The 9,651-nt window shown below is 30.9% G+C and overlaps 1 pseudogene; it reads left to right on the top strand.

The window, feature by feature from the left end:
* Positions 1-1,243: 1,243 nt before the first annotated feature.
* Positions 1,244-4,465, top strand: LOC110935468 (annotated as a pseudogene).
* Positions 4,466-9,651: the final 5,186 nt, after the last annotated feature.

Consider the following 9,651-nt stretch of genomic DNA (forward strand, 5'->3'; position numbering starts at 1 on the left):
AGTTTACTGATAATCTTGAATCTTGATGACCTCAAAAGTCAAAGGGTAGGTCTATTCGCTCAACATAACCTTGATTGCGTTGAGGGGTGTTCTCTCTACTTTACACCATGATTTAGCACTCTATTGTTTAATGAAGTTACTTTCGTGTTTGCCAGGTTTAATTTGGCCGGTCTGACATCAAAGGTCAAGGGTTTGAATGTTCATGTCTTCTCTCAACATAAACTTTGTGAGTATTCTTTTTCAGTTTTATATCATGTTTTGCACCTGTAGGTTTAGTGTAATTTCCCAATTGCCCTTTATATATTATCCTTACATGAATATAGGCAACAACACCTGAGTACAAGGCGTACCGAGAAAGTCATGAGTAATAGTGCCACATTTGTAGAGGTGCGATATAATTAAACCACATCTAATGTCTGGAAAACTTCGTGTCGATTTATTCAAATTTAAGAACCGTCATAAGAACACATCTTTATTTAGTTTATCAAGTTATTAAGCTATTCATTCAACAATATTCCGGTTTAGGATAAAAATATATTTTACTTATATACTTCATTTTCTCTATTAAAAATACTTATATTTTTTTAAAGGATTAAAAATACTTATATACTTCATGTTCTTTATTAAAAATATATCATCCACCTGTAGTAAATGAGTTGGGGGAAAAAGGTTAAATCATCATAATTAAAATTAGCCTAAATAAATAAGTCAAACTCAATCAATCAAGAATAACAAAAGATCATCTAAAAAGTTATCTAGATTTAAATCTATTAGACCTGGAGTGGAGATCATGGGCTCTAAAAAGTAGGAGATCATGGGCACAAAATGTGGAGCAACCCATCAGGTCAGAAAACTGCAAAGGTTTAACCATTTATCATGTTATGTTGATATTATTAATTTGATGTTAAAACTATTAGTAATAAAAGTTTGATTTAATAGTTTACCTCTATATTAGATAATTTAATATAAATTAGCTTTGTGTACACTTAATATAAATTAGCTTTTATTTGTAATGTTGTTCAAAAGTGGCTGGCTATATTTCAGTTTTATGTTACCTAAAAAATGGCCATATTTCAGCAAATCAGTTTTTTTTTTCAGTTAGATTAAATTTAAATTCAAAAGTGGCTGACTATATTTAAGAATGCTTTGAACTTGATAAGCAAATAAGAATGCTTTGTAGATGAAGAACATGCCATTTTTTGGGTAACATAAAATTGAAAAAAAACTGATTTGCTGTAGATGAAGACTCGAGATCTTTTGGACAATTTGGTCCTTTGAAGGGCAGTTACTCGCAGGTGAGTACCTCATAAATGTTGATGTCACTCCTTAATTGCATGATAATAAATAATAATAATAAATATTAATAATAATAAAAAAATGTAATAAAATAATAAATAATAATAATAATAATAATAAATTTTAATATTTTAATAATAATAAAAAATAAAAATAATAATAATAAATAATAATAATAATAATTAAATAATAATAATAATAATACTAATAATAATAATAATAATAATAATATTATTATTATTATGATAGTTAGTGTTTTATGATAATAATATAAAACTAATAAGAATAATCATAAACATAAGAGTGAAAAAAAAACTGAATTGCTGAAAAATAGCTTCCACATATTTTGTGACTTTGAAAAACCATCCACATTTATGAGTTGTTTTCTTAAAAAAAAAAATTTACATTCAAGCCTGATTAATAACAATTTTCTTTTAAAAATAAAGTATTTCCAATATTTACTTTTAAAATGTTATATGTAGGGTAAAAAATGAGTTAAGGTGTTTAAAACCGAACTTTTGTATTTTACTCACAAATAATTTGTCTTTACACAGAGAATAGCTACATAGTGCGAGAGGGAGATCCGGTAGATGAGATGCTGTTTATAATGCGCGGAGACTTGCTAACTGTGACTACAAATGGTGGAAGAAGGGGCTTCTTTAACTCTAGTAACCTCAAGGCAGGTGACTTTTGTGGAGATGAGCTACTCACATGGGCTTTGGATCCAAACCTGTCTTCGACTCTCCCCCTCTCAACGACAACTGTGAGAGTGATTACAGATGTCGAAGCGTTTTCACTTAAAGCTAATGACCTCAAGATTGTAGCCTACCAGTTCAGGAGACTACACAGCAAGCGCTTCCAGCATACGTTTCGGTAATCTTTCTTTACTTAAGTTATCATATTTATATACAATCTAAGAGAATGTTAAACTTGTCAGGTACTACTCGCAACATTGGAGGACATGGGGAGCTTGTTTTATACAGGCTGCTTGGCGTAGACATCGTGGGAGGCAGAAGTCCAGGATGCAGTAGCACACACTGCCACCGGTACCTCCCCATGTCTTGGTGCAGCCATCTATGCCTCCAGGTTTGCTGCCAATATATTACACAACTTGAGGAGGACCAACCATTCACTTACTCCTAAATTATTGCCACTGCCACTCAAGCCAGTGGATCCCGATTTTAGCAGGTAGTCTTTTTGAGTCTGTACATTCAGCAAGGCCGGTGCTTTTATATTTTGGGTCTGTCAATATAGAAGGACAATTATACGCTATCGATCTATTGGATTTTATTAGTCGTGGCAAAATAATAAAAATAATAATAATAATAATAATATATAATAAATATTAATAATAATAATAAATTTTAATAATAATAATAATAAAAATAATAATAATAAATAATAATAAAAATAATAGTTAAATAATAATAATAATAATAATAATAACAATTTTTTTTAATAATAACAATAAAAAAATAATAAAAATAATAATAATAAATAATAAAAAAAAGAATTAGTGGTGGCAAAATAATAATAATAATAATAATAATATATAATAAATAATAATAATAAATAATAAATAATAATAATAAATAATAATAATAATAATAATAATAAATTGTAATAATAATAAAAAATAATAATAAAAATAGTAATAATAATAAAAAATAATAATAAAAATAGTAATAATAAATAATAATAAAAAAATAGTTAAAAATAATAATGATAAATGATAATAATAATAATAATTTTTTTTAATAATAATAATAATAATAAAATAAAATAATAAAAATAATAATAGTAATAATAGGAATAATAATTATAATAAAAGGTATATTGTAATGACTGTTTTGTTAAAACACTTAATGAATGCCACCCTTAACGAATGCCACCCTCAATACGATTCTAAATTAATGAATGCCACCCTCAATACCATTCTAAATTGTAATAATAATAAAAAATAATAATAAAAATAGTAATAATAAATAATAATAAAAAAATAGTTAAAAGTAATAATGATAAATAATAATAATAATAATAATAATAATAAATTTTTTAATAATAATAATAATAATAATAAATTTTTTTAATAATAATAATAATAAAATAATAATAGTAATAATAGGAAAATAAGAAAGTCTTGGGGTTAAATTGAAAAGTTGGAAAACTTTAGGTTAAAACTAAAAATGTCAAAAGGTTTAAAATGAGAAACATAAAAACCTTTGGGTTAAAACTTAAAAAAAACAACTTTTTTTTTGAAAAACACTCAATACACATCTTACAACCATCAAAGCAACAAAAATTTGGAAATTTATAGTTTGGAAATAGATACCTCATCACAAGCTGCTCCATGTTTTTTTATTGTTTTCTGCTCATCATCCAAATTAGCAAGTCCCATTTCCTGAAATAAGAAATCAATGAAAATTGATGATCATGAACATATCAAGAGTTATAAGTTTATATTAACGGTATTAACCTGATTACATGCAGGTCCATTATGAAACAACGTTTTCTGCTGCTCATCATCCAGAATGGTAAGTTTCATTTCCTAAAATAAAAAATCAATCAAAATTGTTGATGATAGAAATATCTAAGTTTATATTAAGAGTATCAAATAAAAATAAAAACCTGATAACATTCTGGTCCACTTTTTATGAACGGATTCTGATCCGCATCAGTCAAATTCTTGACGGTGATCTCCTAAAACAACAAAATCAATACAAAAGTTTAGTGTATGTATAGTGACAGTAGCAGGTTTGTAAACAAATGGTTTTACTAACCTTTGCTGTAGTGGCCGATAAAGATGGTAAGGGAGATTGATTTTCATTGGTAGAACACTTTTGGTCGCCTAGTTCGAGTTCAGTTATGCTTTGCTTCATTTTTTTTGCTGAAATGCTTGATCGAATATGTTTGAACTTGTTACAGGCAGGTGCATTATATAGCACAAGATCATGGGCCTAAATTTCTGGAGGAAACTTGCAAGAGGAGTGGAGATCATGGGCCTAAATTTCTGGAACAAAACCACCTGCAGAAAACTGCAAATAACCTCCATTAGAGTGGTTATTTTTGGGAGTTTAAAGGGCTGAGATTTAATCTCAGCATGATCCGACGGTCAAGATGGATTTCAAAGTTAACTCCCACTTAATGGGTTCCATATATATATATAATTTAATAAGACAGATATTTTTGGAAACGCAAAACAAATGCATGGGCATGCAATGGATTGATTTATTCGATTGAATTTTATAATCTAGCGGAGAATATACATTAGGAAACATAAATTTGAGCATTAAAATAGTTGACTTGGTCCATGAATTATATTCTTATGAAATATATCTTTTTAATAGCGAGTGGCTAGTACAGCTGGCTTCGAAAACATCCACTAACTCACTTAGGGCGCCTCGAGTTTAAATCCTTTTTGGTACACTTAGTGGTGATCGAATCAGGGACATCCTCAGGATGAAACCCTTATGGGAAAACCCACTGACCACCTCACCGATGAATTGTATTCTTATGAAATATATACTAATTTAAGAAATAAATCTCGGAAAATATCACAAAAAGGTCATAATTAAACATGTTACTTTTGAAAGTTATCAAAGTTGTTACTTTTGCCAAACCACAACTATGTAGTTAATGAGGTAAAATATCGGATATTGATCAAGTACCAATATTTGAGATATAGGTTATCTCGGTGAGATATCAGTGTGATATCGATAATTTTAATATAATGCATAATTTATATATATAGCAATTTAGCACTATTAAAATTCAATGCTATATCGGCTATATTGGTCAAATATCGGTTATATTGGTCAATATCGCCGATAATATCGGTACCGATATTTGACACTGATATTTTACTAGAGGACCGATATAACAACTGCATAGAACCAGAACCACAATGACCATTTATGTAGTTAACTCTAAATATTATAATTGATGTTAAAAACTTTTAGACATTTTTAAAGTAGTAATCTAGTAATAATTACACATACATGTAGGTGAAACTGGTCTTAGACAACACAAAAAACAGACTTTTTAGGAAATGATGTTAAATGCACCAGATCATGGCCTTCATGGGTTAGAATTGCTTAATAACACTAGTGAAAGTATTTAGAAAATTAATTCAAGTGTTGTTAATGGAAATTAGTTATTAAAGAAATTGGTGAAAATAGCAAATCTAACCTAAGTTAACGAAAGTATGAATTTTACAATTTGATGAGTCTACTTGGTTGATATTTATTTTTATATTTTCCCAAAATACATCTTAAAGTGTTTTTAAATCATGTTAAAATACTCAAGTTGTCCGTTTAAATGAAACAAATTATAAAATAGACACAACAATCAAACTTTTAACCAACAATTCATTTTCTATAGGTATATATTTTGAGTACTGAAGTGTAGTTGCAGCTTCAGGATCATATTCTATTGGGTTCTTTTTGGTATATTCTATTCAATTTTTATTAATTTTTTCTAAATTCTATAAAGTTTTCACTAGTTTTTTTTTTTCAAACATACTGGATTCTTGAGAACCCATAAATGTGGGTTGGATCCGCCGTGGAGTAGTAAATCCTTTTGAAGAAGGTCTTAGAGCATTCACATCCAATCCATCAAATTATACATACATTCCACTAAAAAACAACTCCTATATCAATATATTTTCACTAAAAACAAATACTTTTTCTTTCTCCTTTCAATTAAATAATATTATCATTACATTTTTCTCTAACTTCCACTCACAACCACTTTCAAAATATATTAAAAAATTATAACAGGTGAACAGTGTCCCCCCAAATATACAGATGAACAGTAACATTTTCTCTCCCCTCTACTCACAACCACTTTTTATACCCTTTATAATATAAAAACCCCTCCTCACATAATTTGATGGTTAGGATGTGAATGCTCTTAAGCATGTAACATAAAAATATGGAGAATGTTTTTCAGAATAAACCCCTTCAAATATTAAGTTCCCATATTTTGGAAGAAAATATATAAAATGGACATAAAACGACATAGCAAAAGACAAAATACAATTTAAATTCAAGATGCTCACTAGGACGTAAAAGGACCATCCTTTTCATTTCCCCAATTTTAGGGAAACAATAATACACAATATTTCTATTTTCAGTTTTTCACAAGTATTTTACTCTTATGTACTGTTTTTACCATATGAAAATATGTGCAAATTTATATTATGCAAATTAACAATTAAGTATCTATATTAATGGGATCGATTCATAAACGTGTAGCTTGGGCTTAGAAAACTTGGAACCGGATTATAATCTAAATTAAAACTCATTTAATAAACGAGCCTGGTTTATCAAATAAAACAAACCAAACATGAGTTTAGTTGGACGCAAGTTATGCTTAAATTTAGGGAGTGCTTGTTTTTTTTTCAAACATCTTCAAGTGAGCTAATGTCTGCAGGTTTGCAGACATTACCCTTGAAGACTGTTTGTTTTTTTTTTTTAAAGGTCTGAACTTAGATTTTTTTCATCTTAAAGAAAATAAGCTATGGACCCCCTTCTTAAAACATCTTAAAAAAACCCTAATATAATCCTCCCTCGTATACGCAACATCAGCCCCTCCCACATCGCCCCTCCCAGACGCCGCCGCTCCTCCTCCTCCGACCAGTTTTCCGGCGACCTCCCTCTTCTCCTCGTCGTCCGACGACCTCCCTCTTCTCCTCCGACCAGGTACTTCTTTTTTGCTTCTTGATTTAGCTTCTTAGACCTAATTTTTGCTTCTTGATTTAGCTTCTTTTTTACTTCTCGTTTGTTAGCTCTTTTAGATCTAATTTTGCTTCTTGATACATACAAAATATTGGTGTTAAAGTTCTTGAATGTTTATATTTCATTGGTGTTTATATTTCATAGAAGATAATTACATTAATGTGGGATTTGTTGAAAATAAGGTTTTTGAATGTTTTCAGTTTATGCAGACAATATCAACTTATAAAAACAAACAATCTTATATTTTCAGCTTGTAGAGCTTCAGACAACATCAGTGGCGGACCCAGGAATTTTTTTTCCTGGGGGTGCGGAATATTTTCAAAGATTTTAGGCCCCTAGCTGTATAAAAATATTAGTTCATAGCGGGTCGGGTCGGATCATGTAAAACAAAAGAACTTCAAACTAAAATTTATAAATCATCAAAAACACGTCAAACGTCATTTCAAATTACAAATGTATTTAAAATTGTGCCCTACATGTTTTTTTTAATATATCCAAAATATCATCTAAAGATACTAAAAACGCCATAAATTCATTACATTCTTACTCATTGTTCCTAACACATATAGTTTGCTCTACAAGTTCATAAAACAACACTAAACACTTAAACAAAATAAACAATCATGTTCAACCATAGCCCATAACTTTCAGTTATATTTCAATTATATTAAATGTTGATTACTTGTAACTAATCATTTAAACAAACAAAGCTATAAATAAAACAACAAAATCATTTAACTACAATTCTAGAACAACAAATTAATATAAAAAGATTAAACCCTTACACATCTATATTTTCTCCTAATCATCACATAAAACAAAATAAGTAAATAAATAAATAAATAAATAAACCATACTAGTTCTATATTGGAATTCTGACGTAATATGGGTCGGTCCAACCGGAATTTTGGTTTTTCCGGTAAAAAAAGCCACCAGGTCGTGAGCAGTGGCGTCAAGTCGCTGGGAGTTTTTTCTTTTTTTTTGGGGGGGGGGGTGTAACACCCCATGTTTTCAAATGTCAAATTCAAAGTCAACTTTGACTGTTAATGTTTCTTTTTGCTTTTTGTATTATGTGGAGTAAGTGTTGTCTAAATGAAATGACCGAATGTTTAATCAATGCGACCGATTTACGACTGTGAATAGTAGGAAGTAACAATGCGATAAAGTTAATCAATCAATAATCAAGTAAACAAATCAATCATCGAACTCGAACCTCGAATTATGCGAATTTTTGGTATTGCTATATGTGTGTGTGTGCCTTATGTGTTACTTGTGCATGTTTACTTTATGTTTGTGTGGTATTCAATCGAATCATTCGAAACTCGAATCGAAACTCGAAGAGCAATCAAACTTAATCGAAACTGACATCGAAACGTGACTTATATATGATTGTATGTTAGATATAGTAGTTGGGACTGAAAGTAATTTGACTCGGAACTCTATCGTATTCGTATCGTCGTCCATCGAAATCGAAATATCGAAAATCGTCGCGAAACACTCAAGAAGTTGTTCCTGATCGAACAGGAATCACCGATCGAACAGGCTAGCCGATCGAACATGTTGTTCGATCGAGCAGCCCAGCCGATCGGAGGTCCTGGCCGATCGGCTACCACTTTGCTCTTTTGGAGCCTATAAATAGCCCTGTCATTGTCACTCTTTCTACTTTTGGAAAGCTCTGACCGAACCAGCCCTTATTCTTCACCTTTTCTCAGATTTCTCTCAACTCCGGTAAGTTTTCACTCTAATTCTTGTACGATTTTGATCATTACATGATTCCACACCTTTCTATCTTTCAAAATTTGATTTCTAACCGTGAAATCACCAAGATCTAAGTGTTCTTGGGTGATGTCATCATGGTGTTCTTGAAGAACATCATACTTTGACCTCATTCAACCGTGAATAGCTTAGATCTGACCGATTTCCACATAAACAAACTAAGATTTTGTAAGAATCTTAACATTCTCATGGAAAAGAAGATTGAAAGAAGGATTTCCAACTTTCTTTCAACTCTTTTACACTCAAAACCTTAAAACCGATATAAACGAAGCTCGAACCAACTAACTAATCATTCTAATAGTCAAGAGGTTCAAGATTCGGATTCTATCTACGAGGTTCACCGATTTCGGGTTAAACACCAAACTACCGTTCCGAACCAGTTCACCGGCCGGACTTGGGTGATTCCTGTCCGAACCGGTGAAGCAAGTAAGAACCCACGTTCTACGGTTTAACTCGCTATCAAAATACCTTAAAGTCATGCCAAAACAATCAAAACAGCCAAGTGTTAGACGAAAGGCCAACCAGGTCAGAAATGCTGGCCGAACGGCTAGGCTGTTCGAACGAACAGCCCAGCCGATCGGACATACCAGCCGATCGGCCGGGCCAGCCGATCGGCTAGCACATGATCCCACACTTTTCACTTTTCAAACTTTATGAAGTATGATATTGACGAAGTGATGTTCGATCGAACATGCTACTCGATTGGTAAATATTACTCTTCGGATCATGAGATACTATGCTTCAACACTTAATCGATTTTGCAACTCGTTCGTAGTATGGGATGCCAGCCGATCGAACAAGCTGTTCGATCGAGTGACATCCTGCTGAGAACTACTTCTGA

This window comes from Helianthus annuus, chromosome 1 (assembly GCF_002127325.2).
Source record: "Helianthus annuus cultivar XRQ/B chromosome 1, HanXRQr2.0-SUNRISE, whole genome shotgun sequence".
NCBI classification, from domain to species: domain Eukaryota; kingdom Viridiplantae; phylum Streptophyta; class Magnoliopsida; order Asterales; family Asteraceae; genus Helianthus; species Helianthus annuus.